The sequence below is a fragment of the Lithobates pipiens genome, unplaced genomic scaffold, assembly GCF_037356315.1.
Source record: "Lithobates pipiens isolate NorthernLeopardFrog02 unplaced genomic scaffold, aLitPip1_a1.2 Scaffold_30, whole genome shotgun sequence".
Taxonomy (NCBI): Eukaryota; Metazoa; Chordata; class Amphibia; order Anura; family Ranidae; genus Lithobates; species Lithobates pipiens.
This window is the reverse complement of record NW_027507791.1, coordinates 185,401,925-185,417,468: the sequence shown is the minus strand read 5'-3', so window position 1 is coordinate 185,417,468 and position 15,544 is coordinate 185,401,925. Positions and strand designations below refer to the sequence as shown.

At 48.8% G+C, this 15,544-nt stretch overlaps 20 non-coding genes and 12 pseudogenes across 20 annotated transcripts; all 32 read left to right on the top strand.

Annotated features, from left to right (window-relative positions):
• The first annotated feature begins 8,116 nt into the window (after nucleotides 1-8,116).
• On the top strand, nucleotides 8,117-8,235 carry LOC143954504 (5S ribosomal RNA). Its single transcript, XR_013269490.1, has one exon. It is a non-coding gene; the product is annotated as a 5S ribosomal RNA (ribosomal RNA).
• A 109-nt stretch (nucleotides 8,236-8,344) lies between these two features.
• On the top strand, nucleotides 8,345-8,463 carry LOC143945876 (5S ribosomal RNA; annotated as a pseudogene).
• Nucleotides 8,464-8,572: 109 nt separating this feature from the next.
• On the top strand, nucleotides 8,573-8,691 carry LOC143951944 (5S ribosomal RNA). Its single transcript, XR_013267169.1, has one exon. It is a non-coding gene; the product is annotated as a 5S ribosomal RNA (ribosomal RNA).
• Nucleotides 8,692-8,800: 109 nt separating this feature from the next.
• LOC143952288 (5S ribosomal RNA) lies at nucleotides 8,801-8,919 on the top strand. Its single transcript, XR_013267480.1, has one exon. It is a non-coding gene; the product is annotated as a 5S ribosomal RNA (ribosomal RNA).
• Nucleotides 8,920-9,028: 109 nt separating this feature from the next.
• On the top strand, nucleotides 9,029-9,147 carry LOC143951635 (5S ribosomal RNA). Its single transcript, XR_013266889.1, has one exon. It is a non-coding gene; the product is annotated as a 5S ribosomal RNA (ribosomal RNA).
• A 109-nt stretch (nucleotides 9,148-9,256) lies between these two features.
• Nucleotides 9,257-9,376, top strand: LOC143946664 (5S ribosomal RNA; annotated as a pseudogene).
• A 109-nt stretch (nucleotides 9,377-9,485) lies between these two features.
• Nucleotides 9,486-9,604, top strand: LOC143944057 (5S ribosomal RNA). The gene has a single exon (XR_013264992.1). It is a non-coding gene; the product is annotated as a 5S ribosomal RNA (ribosomal RNA).
• Nucleotides 9,605-9,713: 109 nt separating this feature from the next.
• On the top strand, nucleotides 9,714-9,832 carry LOC143951249 (5S ribosomal RNA). Its single transcript, XR_013266539.1, has one exon. It is a non-coding gene; the product is annotated as a 5S ribosomal RNA (ribosomal RNA).
• Nucleotides 9,833-9,941: 109 nt separating this feature from the next.
• On the top strand, nucleotides 9,942-10,060 carry LOC143953833 (5S ribosomal RNA). Its single transcript, XR_013268879.1, has one exon. It is a non-coding gene; the product is annotated as a 5S ribosomal RNA (ribosomal RNA).
• Nucleotides 10,061-10,169: 109 nt separating this feature from the next.
• Nucleotides 10,170-10,288, top strand: LOC143943704 (5S ribosomal RNA; annotated as a pseudogene).
• Nucleotides 10,289-10,397: 109 nt separating this feature from the next.
• Nucleotides 10,398-10,516, top strand: LOC143953227 (5S ribosomal RNA). The gene has a single exon (XR_013268329.1). It is a non-coding gene; the product is annotated as a 5S ribosomal RNA (ribosomal RNA).
• Nucleotides 10,517-10,625: 109 nt separating this feature from the next.
• Nucleotides 10,626-10,744, top strand: LOC143948106 (5S ribosomal RNA; annotated as a pseudogene).
• A 109-nt stretch (nucleotides 10,745-10,853) lies between these two features.
• On the top strand, nucleotides 10,854-10,972 carry LOC143943703 (5S ribosomal RNA; annotated as a pseudogene).
• A 109-nt stretch (nucleotides 10,973-11,081) lies between these two features.
• On the top strand, nucleotides 11,082-11,200 carry LOC143945053 (5S ribosomal RNA; annotated as a pseudogene).
• A 109-nt stretch (nucleotides 11,201-11,309) lies between these two features.
• Nucleotides 11,310-11,428, top strand: LOC143952287 (5S ribosomal RNA). Its single transcript, XR_013267479.1, has one exon. It is a non-coding gene; the product is annotated as a 5S ribosomal RNA (ribosomal RNA).
• A 109-nt stretch (nucleotides 11,429-11,537) lies between these two features.
• On the top strand, nucleotides 11,538-11,656 carry LOC143951633 (5S ribosomal RNA). The gene has a single exon (XR_013266887.1). It is a non-coding gene; the product is annotated as a 5S ribosomal RNA (ribosomal RNA).
• A 109-nt stretch (nucleotides 11,657-11,765) lies between these two features.
• Nucleotides 11,766-11,885, top strand: LOC143946663 (5S ribosomal RNA; annotated as a pseudogene).
• A 109-nt stretch (nucleotides 11,886-11,994) lies between these two features.
• LOC143944096 (5S ribosomal RNA) lies at nucleotides 11,995-12,113 on the top strand. The gene has a single exon (XR_013264996.1). It is a non-coding gene; the product is annotated as a 5S ribosomal RNA (ribosomal RNA).
• A 109-nt stretch (nucleotides 12,114-12,222) lies between these two features.
• On the top strand, nucleotides 12,223-12,341 carry LOC143951630 (5S ribosomal RNA). The gene has a single exon (XR_013266884.1). It is a non-coding gene; the product is annotated as a 5S ribosomal RNA (ribosomal RNA).
• A 109-nt stretch (nucleotides 12,342-12,450) lies between these two features.
• Nucleotides 12,451-12,569, top strand: LOC143951083 (5S ribosomal RNA). Its single transcript, XR_013266388.1, has one exon. It is a non-coding gene; the product is annotated as a 5S ribosomal RNA (ribosomal RNA).
• Nucleotides 12,570-12,895: 326 nt separating this feature from the next.
• Nucleotides 12,896-13,014, top strand: LOC143950557 (5S ribosomal RNA). The gene has a single exon (XR_013265913.1). It is a non-coding gene; the product is annotated as a 5S ribosomal RNA (ribosomal RNA).
• A 109-nt stretch (nucleotides 13,015-13,123) lies between these two features.
• LOC143950556 (5S ribosomal RNA) lies at nucleotides 13,124-13,242 on the top strand. Its single transcript, XR_013265912.1, has one exon. It is a non-coding gene; the product is annotated as a 5S ribosomal RNA (ribosomal RNA).
• Nucleotides 13,243-13,351: 109 nt separating this feature from the next.
• Nucleotides 13,352-13,470, top strand: LOC143952648 (5S ribosomal RNA). Its single transcript, XR_013267805.1, has one exon. It is a non-coding gene; the product is annotated as a 5S ribosomal RNA (ribosomal RNA).
• A 109-nt stretch (nucleotides 13,471-13,579) lies between these two features.
• LOC143945164 (5S ribosomal RNA) lies at nucleotides 13,580-13,698 on the top strand (annotated as a pseudogene).
• Nucleotides 13,699-13,807: 109 nt separating this feature from the next.
• LOC143946154 (5S ribosomal RNA) lies at nucleotides 13,808-13,926 on the top strand (annotated as a pseudogene).
• A 109-nt stretch (nucleotides 13,927-14,035) lies between these two features.
• Nucleotides 14,036-14,154, top strand: LOC143947537 (5S ribosomal RNA; annotated as a pseudogene).
• A 109-nt stretch (nucleotides 14,155-14,263) lies between these two features.
• On the top strand, nucleotides 14,264-14,382 carry LOC143946644 (5S ribosomal RNA; annotated as a pseudogene).
• A 109-nt stretch (nucleotides 14,383-14,491) lies between these two features.
• LOC143951530 (5S ribosomal RNA) lies at nucleotides 14,492-14,610 on the top strand. Its single transcript, XR_013266794.1, has one exon. It is a non-coding gene; the product is annotated as a 5S ribosomal RNA (ribosomal RNA).
• A 109-nt stretch (nucleotides 14,611-14,719) lies between these two features.
• On the top strand, nucleotides 14,720-14,838 carry LOC143945526 (5S ribosomal RNA). Its single transcript, XR_013265126.1, has one exon. It is a non-coding gene; the product is annotated as a 5S ribosomal RNA (ribosomal RNA).
• A 109-nt stretch (nucleotides 14,839-14,947) lies between these two features.
• LOC143952526 (5S ribosomal RNA) lies at nucleotides 14,948-15,066 on the top strand. The gene has a single exon (XR_013267694.1). It is a non-coding gene; the product is annotated as a 5S ribosomal RNA (ribosomal RNA).
• Nucleotides 15,067-15,175: 109 nt separating this feature from the next.
• On the top strand, nucleotides 15,176-15,294 carry LOC143952454 (5S ribosomal RNA). The gene has a single exon (XR_013267630.1). It is a non-coding gene; the product is annotated as a 5S ribosomal RNA (ribosomal RNA).
• A 109-nt stretch (nucleotides 15,295-15,403) lies between these two features.
• LOC143945113 (5S ribosomal RNA) lies at nucleotides 15,404-15,522 on the top strand (annotated as a pseudogene).
• The last annotated feature ends 22 nt before the right edge of the window (nucleotides 15,523-15,544 follow it).

Below are 15,544 nucleotides of genomic sequence, written 5' to 3'. Positions count from 1 at the left end.
AGAGTATCAGAAAGGCCAGAGAGCATCAGAATTGACATTAATTGGTGTATTGTAGACTTAGTACTGGAGCTAAGAAAGTCTAAAAAGGTGGCATTTAGGGTGGGATCTGAAGTATGGAAGAAAGAAGGACTGTTAAGCGATGTCATTGAAATGTTCAGTTTTGCTTGTTTGCAAACCTCGGCTCCATCTGTGGTGTTTCCCAGTTGGAAACACCAGTCTGGGAAGTGGCTTCTACCTATAATTTGGAAAGTGAGGGTTTTATTTGAAAGGGTCCTAGTAACATTCGTTAGGACGATAGGGGGTGTTCCATTAAGGAGGGGGGTAAAATTCAAGGGGACTGCCATGAGAGGGATTCTAGCTGTACTGGGATGTAGCTTGCTGCAGATCCAGCATTTCTCAAAACCGGATTTTTGAGCATAGCTATATTTGAATTTTAGTAGTAACATCTTGTCAGTCAGTCCCTTGGGTGACTCATTAACGGGTATAATACTTCTACTATGTCTTTGGCCGGGGGTATTATTCATCTTAGGTGGTCCACATATCCCTTTTAATAGACCTAAGTCTTTTGGATGATATATACAGTTGGCTATAAACCATGTGGGCAGGAATACAAGTAGTACCAGACTACCCCAAAGGCATACAGCCTTCCCTGACACTGAAGGTAAAAAAATTTCTACAAGTTCTTATGCTTGTCCTTCTTCCTCGCTATCGTGTAGGGTTTCAAGGGTTAATTGTCCAATGCCTTCCTGAATCTCTTGCAGTTCCGGTAGCTGTTCGGGTGGGTCGGGTTCTCCTTCAATAGGTGGGGGGTCGGGGGTTGTGGGAAGCGGTGGGCACTTTTTCAGCCTGCTGGCATGGATCCAGGTGTTTCCTTGGTCAGTCAGGACCGCAGTTCTGGACACCTTTTCAACCTTCCAAGGTCCAGAGTAGATTGGTCCGATCCTCTTTTTGTGGGCCAGTTGCTTGACTAGCACTTGATCTCCTGGGATGAAGCGGTGTGTTGGCTCTGTGGAGAGAGGAGAGAAGGTGACAGAAACTTGTTCGTTCGTTTCATGAAGCATACTTACCAGGTTTTTCACGTACATTTCCTGTTGGGAATAAATGTCAATATCAGTGTCTTGGTCTAATGGGGGTAATTCTATGTTTGCGGGGACTCCCATCAAAATTTCAAAAGGTGAAAGTTTCGTTCTGGCGTGGGGTGCCGTCCTAATCTGGAATAGCACAGAAGGGAGGTGATCAAGCCATCCCTTCATTGTGCCCCCTGTGGCCTTTTTCAATTTATCCTTTATATTTCTATTCATTCTTTCCACTACCCCTGCGCTTTGAGGGTGATAGGGGATGTGTAGTTTCCATTGCAGCCCTAACAATTTAGCCACAGCCTGGGTAACGGAGGAGCTGAATGCAGGTCCCCTATCTGACCAAATAGATGTTGGTATGCCAAACCTACAAATCCAGTTATTCAGCAAGCATTTTGCTGCTATATTGGCTGTCTCACCTGCACAGGGAGTGGCTTCAACCCAGCCTGAAAATTTATCGACGACAACGCACAGGAATTTTAGGTTCCCCTTTTGTTTTGGCATGTGTGTGAAGTCTACTTGTAAATCTGTAAGGGGACCTATTGGTGGGGGTAGATGACCATGTAGGCCATGCCGTTTGCCCTGCACATTGTTTTGAGCACAGGTAAGGCAACTTGTGGTCAGGAGTTTGACTTGTTTGTTCAAGGCGTTTGTGCAGAAAGATTTGGTGTACATGTGTCCTGGACCATGAAGGTAGGAGAGAATTAGAATACTGCTTGCCTCAGGTATTCCCAATATTTTCCCCTCTTTTGACCACAGACCCTCTGGGTCTTTGGTCAAGCCAGCCTTCACCCAATACAAGACATCTTCCTCAGTGGCTAATGATTGCATTTGTGCCACTACAGATTTAAAGTTAGGACAGGTGAAATGATCCTTAAAGTACATGGACGTGGGGGTGGGCTCCTGGGTGGAGGACTGGGCTGCCTTTTTCGCTTCTCGGTCAGCTAAGGCATTTCCCTTGGAAAGTCTGCTATTATCTGAAGAATGTGCTTTTACTTTAATTATTGCCACCTCTTTTGGGAGCAAAATAGCCCGAAGAAGTGCCTGAATCTGGGTAGCATTGGAAATAGGTTTATTATCCGCTGTTTTAAAACCTCTTTTAGCCCATATTACTCCGAAGTCATGCACCACCCCAAATGCATATCTACTGTCTGTGTAAATGTTCACCTTCTTATCTGTAAATAAAATGCAGGCCCTGGTGAGGGCTTCTAGTTCAGCCACCTGAGCCGAAGAGGGGGGCAGTGGTTTGGCTTCTAATACCTTGTTTGGCAACTGGACTATTGCATATCCTGTTTGGAAGGTGGAATCGGAGGGACGGGAGCAACTACCGTCCACAAAAAAACATCGTCTGCATTGGTAATCGGTACGTCGGTGAGGTCTGGTCTTGGTGATGTGATAGACTCCACTCGTGTTATACAGTCATGAAACTGGTCTGGGTCTCGTGGTAGGTGTAACATGGAGTGCAAGAGACGGACGGCAGGGTTGTTGGCGGGAACATATTTGAGAGACAGATTGTCTGTGTTCATGAGGGAAATCTCATATCCACTGAGTCTTTGTGAGGTCATGTGTTGGGTGTTCATGTTCTGTATGAGGTGGGTGACAGAATGTGTGGTGTAAAGCGTCATCGGGTGTCCCAAGACCATCTTGTTGGCATCTTGTACGGCCATAGCACAGGCGGCTAAATTCTGAAGGCATGATGGCATGCCTTGAACCTGAAGGGGGAGTTTTTTAGATAGGTAGGAGACAGGGCGGTAGCCTGTTCCATGCTGTTGTGTCAAAACCGCGGCAAAAGAGGTCCCCGAGACTACACAGTATAGTTGAAAAGCTTTACCATAGTCTACCAACCCCAGGGCGGGTGCACATGACAAACTGTTCAATAGGGCCTGGAAGGCCTTAAGCCGTTCCTCTGTCCAATCGACCTGCCTAGGGGCTGTTGAGGCGGTGGCCTCTCTTAGTATGCCATCATAATGAGAACAGTCGGGGATCCACTGGCGGCAATATACCACAGCGCCCAAGAATGAGAGCAGGGCTGCCTTGTCTTTTGGGGGGCTCAGAGCTTGTAGGGCTGCGGCGCGTTTGGGGGAGACCATCCTTGTCCCCCTTTTTAGTATGCACCCCAAGTATTCCATTTGTGGCATACACCACTGTATCTTCTTTCTGGATGCTAAATGCCCGATGTGGGCTAGATGGTTCAACAGAGATGTGGAATCGACCGCACAATCTTCAGCAGTGCGACTGCACAAGAGCAAGTCGTCCACATACTGTATTAGCACCGACCCTTGCTCAGGCGTCCAAGATTTGACAGTCTCATTGAGTACCATAGAGAAGGCAGCAGGACTATCAACATACCCCTGAGGCAGGCGTGTCCAGGTTAACTGACCCGTCAACTGGCCCTCCGTCCAGGAGAAGGCAAACATAGGCTGGGCCTCTTCCGCAATGGGAATGCTAAAGAAGGCATTTGCTAAATCAATCACTGTGTAGCATAGAGAATGTGCCGGTATACATGAGAAGATAAAAGTGATGTCTGAGACTAGGGGTGGAAGCGGAATCACTTGTTTGTTAACTGCCCTTAGGTCTTGTACAAGTCTCCACTCCCCACTGGCCTTTTTTACGGGGTAAATGGGCGTGTTCCAGGGACTGATGATTGGTTTCAGGATACCTTTTGATATGTAATCATTAATTTGAGGGGAGATGCCTTTGACTTTCTCTGGGGGTAGGGGATACTGTTTTTGATATTGTATCCCTGCATCTGATCGCATTTGTGGTGCATATGGTGTGCAATTAATAAAGCCCACACTACCTTTGTTTTCTGCCCAAATTGTGTGATGGTCAAGGGAGGAAGGTATCATTAGAAAGAAACTCCTGTGTGCATGTCTTTTTGGGCTGTGTAAGTCACAAAGAGGGGAACTCGCAGTGAGGGAGCCGTCTTTGTCAAACTTAATGGTAATGTTCAACTGGGATAGTAAATCTCTGCCCATTAGGGACACTGGACAGGAAGTCAGGATAGCGAAACTCTGCATACATAGCTCTAGTCCATCCGGGGTAGAGACTGGTAAAGGCGGGGTGACGGAATGAGTAACCGATGTCCCATTTATTCCAATAGAGTGTCCCTCAGTACACAGTGGTGTGTCATAACTCGCAGTGAGGGAGCCGTCTTTGTCAAACTTAATGGTAATGTTCAACTGGGATAGTAAATCTCTGCCCATTAGGGACACTGGACAGGAAGTCAGGATAGCGAAACTCTGCATACATAGCTCTAGTCCATCCGGGGTAGAGACTGGTAAAGGCGGGGTGACGGAATGAGTAACCGATGTCCCATTTATTCCAATAGAGTGTCCCTCAGTACACAGTGGTGTGTCATACCTCTCATCATTTAATGAGCTAAAAGTGGCACCTGAATCAAGCAGGAAACACACTATGTGGTTGTCTATGCGTAATATAACTTGTGGTAGACTCTTCCATGATAGGTTGTGGCACACCAGACTGAGGGAAGGGACATACTCTAGGCATCCCTATTGGGGGTATGTTTGTCGGGTAGACGGCCACTGCATGGGGATTCGAGGGGGAGGTCTGTTAGAGGTTGGGGTGTAGGGTGGCTGTGCAAGCGCATGGTTTTGAGATGGTGTTTGGGGAGGTGGCGGGTATTGGGGGTACCTTGTAGTGTGAGGGGGGGGGCGATTAGCAGCGTTGTACCCCCTTCCCCTGCCCCTTGGATAGCTCGCCCTCTGTCTATATGGGCACTGTGATTTCCAAAGTCCCCGTTCCCCACAATTGAAACATCCTTGGTCAGGTGGGTAGGGCTGCATGGTCATGAGGTGCGGTGGTGAGGATGAGGTTTCAGATGTGACTAGGGTTTGTGTTTGTGTCAAGGAGGGGAAAATTCCCCCTTTTTGTTCAAAGACTCCTGAAGTCTCTCTGGACCTAGCATCCTTCATAAATTCATCTGGTACTTGCTCCGCCCATTTGGGGTTTGTGAATTTGAGCAATTGCGTCACTTTGGGATCGCCTCCCGACATGATGGTAGTAGTAAATAATTGTGGTGTGGCCCTATCTACAGCTTTCCATAGGGAGTATACTCTGGTACAGTAATCATAGAATTTCTCTTTAGGTCCCTGCTTGGCTAGGATCAGTTCTTGGAGTGCAGATGATCCTTTGTATAATTTGGACCAATGACCTCCCATGCCTTTCCAAAAGGATATCCAATCCTTATTGGTCTGGATATGGGTTGCCCATAGGTCGTCTACAGGGGCTTCTTCTGGGCTGTCTGGGTCTACAATGCTAAGAATACCTTTTATGTCATCCTTGTCAAGCCCTGTGCTTGCACTATATTTTGCCAGAAAGGTACCTGCATCTCGTGGATACTTCTTGGGATTGGGACATAGTTCTTTTATTTTGGAGAGTGTACCCAAAGGTAATGGTATATGCACCTCGGTGTCCCCTATGGTCATCAAAGGTGCTTTGAATGAAGCCCCTACTGCTTCTTTCTCAGTTTCCTCTTCTATGGATAATGTCCCTTTTTTACTAATTGGACCTGACTCCTCAGTTTTGGGAATAGGTGTCTCTTTTGTATGGCTTCTTGTAGTGGTGGGGGGCAGCGCTATAATCCTATCCTGCGCTTCTTTTAACATTTCCTCCTTCTTCCCTAATTGCCTTCTTAACTTTTCTAGTTCCTTTTTTAGGTCCTCCATCCTTTGTTCCTCTCTCTCTCTTCCCTCCTGGAATTCCTTCTTCCTTTCTTCCAAGTCTTTCTGATACATTTCTAACACTATTTTCCTATCCACTTCTACCTTTTCTGCCTCATTGAGGGCTATTTCTTTTTGTTTTAGTTCTTCCATAAGTGTTTCTAACTCAGTTCTCCTTTTCCCTATTTTCTCTTCTTCCTCCTTTTTCCTCTCTTCAAACTCTTTTATCTTTGCCTCTAATTCCTGCTTTTCGGGACTACCCACTTCTTCTTGTCCTGTAACTTCCTCCTGTCTCCCCTCTTCCTCTCTGCCCCTACTTACTTGTTCCCATTGGGCCACTTGTTGTGGTGTTGCTGTGGTGTGTGCTATGGCGGCTAGGACTACAGGATCCAGTGAAGGATATAGTTGAAGGTATGGACCTGGCGTCCCATCTTTGTTTTTTACCATAACATAAGGTGGGGGTGGACATTGAGGCGGGGGAGGTGAAGGTGAAGGGGGTGCAGGGGCTTCAGCCATAGTACTGGGTCCTATATTTGGAGTAAGCTTTGTAGTTTTATTAATATGCTTCTTTTTATATTTGCATAGACATTTATCCCATGCATGGTAACAATCTTTTATATATTGAATATTTTCCCACTTCCCTGGAGGGTACGAATTTTTGTGGATTTGGCATATTTTACTTACTTCCTGACAGTCTTCCTCAGTACAAGGACCATATGGCCCTGGGTCATGTATCCCCAATTGCTGACACCTTTCTCGGACTTGTGTCCAAAATGGTTCTACCTGGGGGCCAGGGATCATATTACTGACAAATTCATAGGGTGATGGGGTGGCCATGGCTTGGGTTGCTGCAGAATTCCCCATCTAGTAGTCTGGGCAGTGTGTGTCTAGTGGTAGGACACAGGTGATAACACCCGGTTTGTTCAATAATCCGGTCTCTGGTCTGGGAGTAGGATCCCTGATCTTTTGGGGCAGATGGACTTATATAAAACTGTGAAGATTTACCCTTAATATACGATGAAGGGTACCTTTCCTGGTGGCGGGATATACCCCTCTTACACCAAGTCTGCAAGAGAAGCCTGTAGGTCTAGTGGTCAAAAGAATCTACCTTTCATAAATGCTAAGAAAAAGTAAACCTAGCGTGCAGCGTGAACAGGCGGGTGCTACCTCACTACAATCTGGTTCTTCATACTCTGTATTAATTTAACAACAGTTGGGTTTATTCAAACAGATATCCACTCTATATAATTATATCTTATACAACGTTAATACTCTATATACTTACGCTTGCACCTAAAGAGAAACAGACATATTTTTATGGTTTAATATTTCAGCTTTAAAACTTTACATGTACATTATCAAGTAATCACATCATGATGCATTTCATTATTTATAGTGCACTTTAAAAGTTCTCAAGTGGGCGTCCATTTAGCCAATCCTTATGTCACGGGCGTATATGATACCTCCCGTGTTAGAATATAATCATGAATATCTCTCTTAGTTTATAGTCGGACCAACCTAGTCAGACTCCTCAGTACCTGCGAACCCTTTTCACCCCCCAAGGGACCAGCCTAGTCCGTTGCGAAGGCACAGTTTATATATATATATACAATTAAATTTCTTATAATGGTTGTTTGGACAGGTCAAGCATAAACGCCAATTACCATAAAAAGAGGTAAAGGTGTAAATGACTTACCTGTGCAAACACACCCCACTTCTGGTACCAAAAACTGTAAGGTGTTCGTCTTCTAGATAACCCCTGGATAGCCTAGGCTGGAGTGGCTCAATGGAGGTCCCAATCGCCGGCGGATAACCAATACACATACACTCCTGAGTACGTGGTAACTGATTACAAGGTTTAATGGGAGAGTGGACCGTCTTTTATGTGGTACTCTACAAAGCCCTGCCCTGTGAGGGGCCAATCGGGTGATTTACACATCAACAATTTCTTAACTCATGACATTAGTTCTTTCCTGAAATGAAAGTCAAAGGTTAATACAATCTTCTGACAGTTATTTTGCCCTTTCAGCATCTGCTGACTGACCATATTCTTGCGTAACCAGTCCTTATCTAGCTTTGTGCCTCTCAACAATGTACAGAGAAGAAAACACAGGCAGATGTTTTCCTGAGATATCAATATCTTGCATAGACCCTCTGGAGAGACATACAGATATCTGTCATCTAGTCACGCTATCTATATAGTTTGTCACGTACGCCAGTATGCTTGTAATTCTGAACCTATTGAAATGCAAGCCTAAGCATATTGGTACTAGATTTTGACTAGTAATTTCAATAGGTATCCCCTTATAGTGACCACCTTGGCTTTTGTCAAGAGAGTTGTAAGTAGGGTGCGAGATCGCCTACGGCCACATCACCCTGAATGCGCTCGATCTCGTCTGATCTCGGATGCTAAGCAGGGTCGGGCATGGTTAGTATCTGGATGGGAGACCGCCTGGGAATACCGGGTGCCGTAGGCTTTTTTCCATTATGTTGTTGGCTTTGGCGACTTGCTGTATTTTTCCTCTCGATTGCCCGAGGTGACCACCTTGGCTTTTGTCAAGAGAGTTGTAAGAAGTGTGCAAGATCGCCTACAGCCACATCACCCTGAATGCGCTCGATCTCGTGTGATCTCGGATGCGAAGCAGGGTCGGGCCTGGTTAGTACCTGGATGGGAGACCGTCTGGGAATACCAGGTGACGTAGGCTTTTTTCCATTATGTTGTTGGCTTTGGCGACCTGCTGTATTTTTCCTCTCGATTGCCCGAGGTGACCACCTTGGCTTTTGTCAAGAGCGTTGTAAGTAGGGTGCAAGATAGCCTACGGCCACATCACCCTGAATGCGCTCAATCTCATCTGATCTCGGATGCTAAGCAGGGTCGGGCCTGGTTAGTACCTGGATGGGAGACCGTCTGGGAATACCAGGTGCCGTAGGCTTTTTTCCATTATGTTGTTGGCTTTGGCAACCTGCTGTATTTTTCCTCTCGATTGCCCGAGGTGACCACCTTGGCTTTTGTCAAGAGAGTTGTAAGTAGGGTGCAAGATCGCCTACGGCCACATCACTCTGAATGCGCTCGATCTCGTCTGATCTCGGATGCTAAGCAGGGTCGGGCCTGGTTAGTACCTGGATGGGAGACCGCCTGGGAATACCAGGTGCCATAGGCTTTTTTCCATTATGTTGTTGGCTTTGGCGACCTGCTGTATTTTTCCTCTCGATTGCCCGAGGTGACCACCTTGGCTTTTGTCAAGAGAGTTGTAAGTAGGGTGCAAGATCGCCTACGGCCACATCACCCTGAATGCGCTCGATCTCGTCTGATCTCGGATGCTAAGCAGAGTCGGGCCTGGTTAGTACCTTGATGGGAGACCGCCTGGGAATACCAGGTGCCGTAGGCTTTTTTCCAATATGTTGTTGGCTTTTGCGACCTGCTGTATTTTTCCTCTCGATTGCCCGAGGTGACCACCTTGGCTTTTGTCAAGAGAGTTGTAAGTAGGCTGCAAGATCGCCTACGGCCACATCACCCTGAATGCGCTCGATCTCGTCTGATCTTGGATGCTAAGCAGCGTTGGAGCCTGGTTAGTACCTGGATGGGACACCGCCTGAGAATACCAGGTGCCGTAGGCTTTTTTCCATTATGTTGTTGGCTTTGGCGACCTGCTGTACTTTTCCTCTCGATTGCCCGAGGTGACCACCTTGGCTTTTGTCAAGAGAGTTTTAAGTAAGGTGCAGGATCGCCTACGGCCACATCACCCTGAATGCACTCGATCTCGTCTGATCTCGGATGCTAAGCAGGGTCGGGCCTGTTTAGTACCTGGATGGGAGACCGCCTGGGAATACCAGGTGCCGTAGGCTTTTTTACATTATGTTATTGGCTTTGGCGACCTGCTGTATTTTTCCTCTCGATTACCCGAGGTGACCACCTTGGCTTTTGTCAAGAGAGTTGTAAGTAGGGTGCAAGATCGCCTATGGCCACATTACCCTGAATGCGCTCGATCTCGTCTGATCTCGGATGCTAAGCAGGGTCGGGCCTGGTTAGTACCTGGATGGGAGACCGCCTGGGAATACCAGGTGCCGTAGGCTTTTTTCCATTATGTTGTTGGCTTTGGCGACCTGCTGTATTTTTCCTCTCGATTGCCCGAGGTGACCACCTTGGCTTTTGTCAAGAGAGTTGTAAGTAGGGTGCAAGATCGCCTACGGCCACATCACCCTGAATGCGCTCGATCTCGTCTGATCTCGGATGCTAAGCAGGGTCGGGCATGGTTAGTATCTGGATGGGAGACCGCCTGGGAATACCAGGTGCCGTAGGCTTTTTTCCATTATGTTGTTGGCTTTGGCGACTTGCTGTATTTTTCCTCTCGATTGCCCGAGGTGACCACCTTGGCTTTTGTCAAGAGAGTTGTAAGAAGGGTGCAAGATCGCCTACGGCCACATCACCCTGAATGCGCTCGATCTCGTGTGATCTCGGATGCGAAGCAGGGTCGGGCCTGGTTAGTACCTGGATGGGAGACCGTCTGGGAATACCAGGTGACGTAGGCTTTTTTCCATTATGTTGTTGGCTTTGGCGACCTGCTGTATTTTTCCTCTCGATTGCCCGAGGTGACCACCTTGGCTTTTGTCAAGAGCGTTGTAAGTAGGGTGCAAGATAGCCTACGGCCACATCACCCTGAATGCGCTCAATCTCGTCTGATCTCGGATGCTAAGCAGGGTCGGGCCTGGTTAGTACCTGGATGGGAGACCGTCTGGGAATACCAGGTGCTGTAGGCTTTTTTCCATTATGTTGTTGGCTTTGGCGACCTGCTGTATTTTTCCTCTCGATTGCCCGAGGTGACCACCTTGGCTTTTGTCAAGAGAGTTGTAAGTAGGGTGCAAGATCGCCTCCGGCCACATTACTCTGAATGCGCTCGATCTCGTCTGATCTCGGATGCTAAGCAGGGTCGGGCCTGGTTTGTACCTGGATGGGAGACCGCCTGGGAATACCACGTGCCATAGGCTTTTTTCCATTATGTTGTTGGCTTTGGCGACCTGCTGTATTTTTCCTCTCGATTGCCCGAGGTGACCACCTTGGCTTTTGTCAAGAGAGTTGTAAGTAGGGTGCAAGATCGCCTACGGCCACATCACCCTGAATGCGCTCGATCTCGTGTGATCTCGGATGCGAAGCAGGGTCGGGCCTGGTTAGTACCTGGATGGGAGACCGTCTGGGAATACCAGGTGACGTAGGCTTTTTTCCATTATGTTGTTGGCTTTGGCGACCTGCTGTATTTTTCCTCTCGATTGCCCGAGGTGACCACCTTGGCTTTTGTCAAGAGCGTTGTAAGTAGGGTGCAAGATAGCCTACGGCCACATCACCCTGAATGCGCTCAATCTCGTCTGATCTCGGATGCTAAGCAGGGTCGGGCCTGGTTAGTACCTGGATGGGAGAACGTCTGGGAATACCAGGTGCTGTAGGCTTTTTTCCATTATGTTGTTGGCTTTGGCGACCTGCTGTATTTTTCCTCTCGATTGCCCGAGGTGACCACCTTGGCTTTTGTCAAGAGAGTTGTAAGTAGGGTGCAAGATCGCCTACGGCCACATCACTCTGAATGCGCTCGATCTCGTCTGATCTCGGATGCTAAGCAGGGTCGGGCCTGGTTAGTACCTGGATGGGAGACCGCCTGGGAATACCAGGTGCCATAGGCTTTTTTCCATTATGTTGTTGGCTTTGGCGACCTGCTGTATTTTTCCTCTCGATTGCCCGAGGTGACCACCTTGGCTTTTGTCAAGAGAGTTGTAAGTAGGGTGCAAGATCGCCTACGGCCACATCACCCTGAATGCGCTCGATCTCGTCTGATCTCGGATGCTAAGCAGAGTCGGGCCTGGTTAGTACCTTGATGGGAGACCGCCTGGGAATACCAGGTGCCGTAGGCTTTTTTCCAATATGTTGTTGGCTTTTGCGACCTGCTGTATTTTTCCTCTCGATTGCCCGAGGTGACCACCTTGGCTTTTGTCAAGAGAGTTGTAAGTAGGCTGCAAGATCGCCTACGGCCACATCACCCTGAATGCGCTCGATCTCGTCTGATCTTGGATGCTAAGCAGCGTTGGAGCCTGGTTAGTACCTGGATGGGACACCGCCTGAGAATACCAGGTGCCGTAGGCTTTTTTCCATTATGTTGTTGGCTTTGGCGACCTGCTGTACTTTTCCTCTCGATTGCCCGAGGTGACCACCTTGGCTTTTGTCAAGAGAGTTTTAAGTAAGGTGCAGGATCGCCTACGGCCACATCACCCTGAATGCACTCGATCTCGTCTGATCTCGGATGCTAAGCAGGGTCGGGCCTGTTTAGTACCTGGATGGGAGACCCCCTGGGAATACCAGGTGCCGTAGGCTTTTTTACATTATGTTATTGGCTTTGGCGACCTGCTGTATTTTTCCTCTCGATTACCCGAGGTGACCACCTTGGCTTTTGTCAAGAGAGTTGTAAGTAGGGTGCAAGATCGCCTATGGCCACATCACCCTGAATGCGCTCGATCTCGTCTGATCTCGGATGCTAAGCAGGGTCGGGCCTGGTTAGTACCTGGATGGGAGACTGCCTGGGAATACCAGGTGCCGTAGGCTTTTTTCCATTATGTTGTTGGCTTTGGCGACCTGCTGTATTTTTCCTCTCGATTGCCCGAGGTGACCACCTTGGCTTTTGTCAAGAGAGTTGTAAGTAGGGTGCAAGATCGCCTACGGCCACATCACCCTGAATGCGCTCGATCTCGTCTGATCTCGGATGCTAAGCAGGGTCGGGCCTGGTTAGTACCTGGATGGGAGACCGCCTGCGAATACCAGGTGCCGTAGGCTTTTCTCCATTATGTTGTTGGCTTTGGCGATATGCTGTATTTTTCCTCTCGATTGCGCCAGGTGACCACCTTGGCTTTTGTCAAGATAGTTGTAAGTAGGGTGCAAGATCGCCTATGGCCACATCACCCTGAATGCGCTCGATCTCGTCTGATCTCGGATGCTAAGCAGGGTAGGACCTGGATGGGAGACCGCCTGAGAATACCGGGTGCCGTAGGCTTTTTTCCATCATGTTGTTGGCTTTGGCGACCTGCTGTATTTTTCCTCTCGATTGCCCGAGGTGACCACCTTGGCTTTTGTCAAGAGAGTTGTAAGTAGGGTGCAAGAACGCCTACGGCCACATCACCCTGAATGCGCTCGATCTCGTCTGATCTCGGATGCTAAGCAGGGTCGGGCCTGGTTAGTACCTGGATGGGAGACCGCCTGGGAATACTAGGTGCCGTAGGCTTTTTTCCATTATGTTGTTGGCTTTGGCGACCTGCTGTATTTTTCCTCTCGATTGCCCGAGGTGACCACCTTGGCTTTTGTCAAGAGAGTTGTAAGTAGGGTGCAAGATCGCCTACGGCCACATCACCCTGAATGCGCTCGATCTCGTCTGATCTCGGATGCTAAGCAGGGTCGGGCCTGGTTAGTACCTGGATGGGAGACCGCCTGGGAATACTAGGTGCCGTAGGCTTTTTTCCATTATGTTGTTGGCTTTGGCGACCTGCTGTATTTTTCCTCTCGATTGCCCGAGGTGACCACCTTGGCTTTTGTCAAGAGAGTTGTAAGTAGGGTTCAAGATCGCCTACGGCCACATCACCCTGAATGCACTCGATCTCGTCTGATCTCGGATGCTAAGCAGGGTCGGGCCTGGTTAGTACCTGGATGGGAGACCGCCTGGGAATACCAGGTGCCGTAGGCTTTTTTCCATTACGTTGTTGGCTTTGGCGACCTGCTGTATTATTCCTCTCGATTGCCCGAGGTGACCACCTTGGCTTTTGTCAAGAGAGTTGTAAGTAGGGTGCAATCTCGCCTATGGCCACATCACCCTGAATGCGCTCGATCTCGTCTTATCTCAGATGCTAAGCAGGGTCGGGCCTGGTTAGTACCTGGATGGGAGACCGCCTGGGAATACCAGGTGCCGTAGGCTTTTTTCCATTATGTTGTTGGCTTTGGCGACCTGCTGTATTTTTACTCTCGATTGCCCGAGGTGACCACCTTGGCTTTTGTCAAGAGAGTTGTAAGTAGGGTGCAAGATCGCCTACAGCCACATCACTCTGAATGCGCTCGATCTCGTCTGATCTTGGATGCTAAGCAGGGTCGGGCCTGGTTAGTACCTGCATGGGAGACCGCCTGGGAATACTAGGTGCCGTAGGCTTTTTTCCATTATGTTGTTGGCTTTGGCGACCTGCTGTATTTTTCCTCTCGATTGCCCGAGGTGACCACCTTGGCTTTTGTCAAGAGAGTTGTAAGTAGGGTGCAAGATTGCCTACTGCCACATCACCCTGAATGCGCTTGATCTTGTCTGATCTCGGATGCTACGCAGGGTCGGGCCTGGTTAGTACCTGGATGGGAGACCGACTGGGAATACCAGGTGCCGTAGGCTTTTTTCCATTATGTTGTTGGCTTTGGCGACCTGCTGTATTTTTCCACTCGATTGCCCAAGCTGACCACCTTGGCTTTTGTCAAGAGAGTTGTAAGTAGGGTGCAAGATCGCCTATGGCCACATCACCTTGAATGCGCTCAATCTCGTCTGATCTCGGATGCTAAGCAGGGTCGGGCCTGGTTAGTACCTGGGTGGGAGACCGCCTGGGAATACTAGGTGCCGTAGGGATTTTTCCATTATGTTGTTGGCTTTGGCGACCTGCTGTATTTTTCCTCTCGATTGCCCGAGGTGACCACCTTGGCTTTTGTCAAGAGAGTTGTAAGTAGGGTGCAAGATCGCCTATGGCCACATCACCCTGAATGCGCTCGATCTCGTCTGATCTCGGATGCTAAGCAGGGTCGGGCCTGGTTAGTACCTGGATGGGAGACCGCCTGGGAATACTAGGTGCCGTAGGCTTTTTTCCATTATGTTGTTGGCTTTGGCGACCTGCTGTATTTTTCCTCTCGATTGCCCGTGGTGACCACCTTGGCTTTTGTCAAGAGAGTTGTAAGTAGGGTGCAAGATCGCCTACGGCCACATCACCCTGAATGCACTCGATCTCGTCTGATCTCGGATGCTAAGCAGGGTCGGGCCTGGTTAGTACCTGGATGGGAGACCGCCTGGGAATACTAGGTGCCGTAGGCTTTTTTCCATTATGTTGTTGGCTTTGGCGACCTGCTGTATTTTTCCTCTCGATTGCCCGAGGTGACCACCTTGGCTTTTGTCAAGAGAGTTGTAAGTAGGGTGCAAGACCGCCTACGGCCACATCACCCTGAATGCACTCGATCTCGTCTGATCTCGGATGCTAAGCAGGGTCGGGCCTGGTTAGTACCTGGATGGGAGACCGCCTGGGAATACCAGGTGCCGTAGGCTTTTTTCCATTACGTTGTTGGCTTTGGCGACCTGCTGTATTTTTCCTCTCGATTGCCCGAGGTGACCACCTTGGCTTTTGTCAAGAGAGTTGTAAGTAGGGTGCAAGCTCGCCTATGGCCACATCACCCTGAATGCGCTCGATCTCGTCTGATCTCAGATGCTAAGCAGGGTCGGGCCTGGTTAGTACCTGGATGGGAGACCGCCTGGGAATACCAGGTGCCGTAGGCTTTTTTCCATTATGTTGTTGGCTTTGGCGACCTGCTGTATTTTTCCTCTTGATTGCCCGAGGTGACCACCTTGGCTTTTGTCAAGAGAGTTGTAAGTAGGGCTTAAGATTGCCTATGGCCACATCACCCTGAATGCGCTTGATCTCGTCTGATATCGGATGCTAAGCAGGGCCGGGCCTGGTTAGTACCTGGATGGCAGACCGCCTGGGAATACCAGGTGCCGTAGGCTTTTTTCCATTATGTTGTTGGCT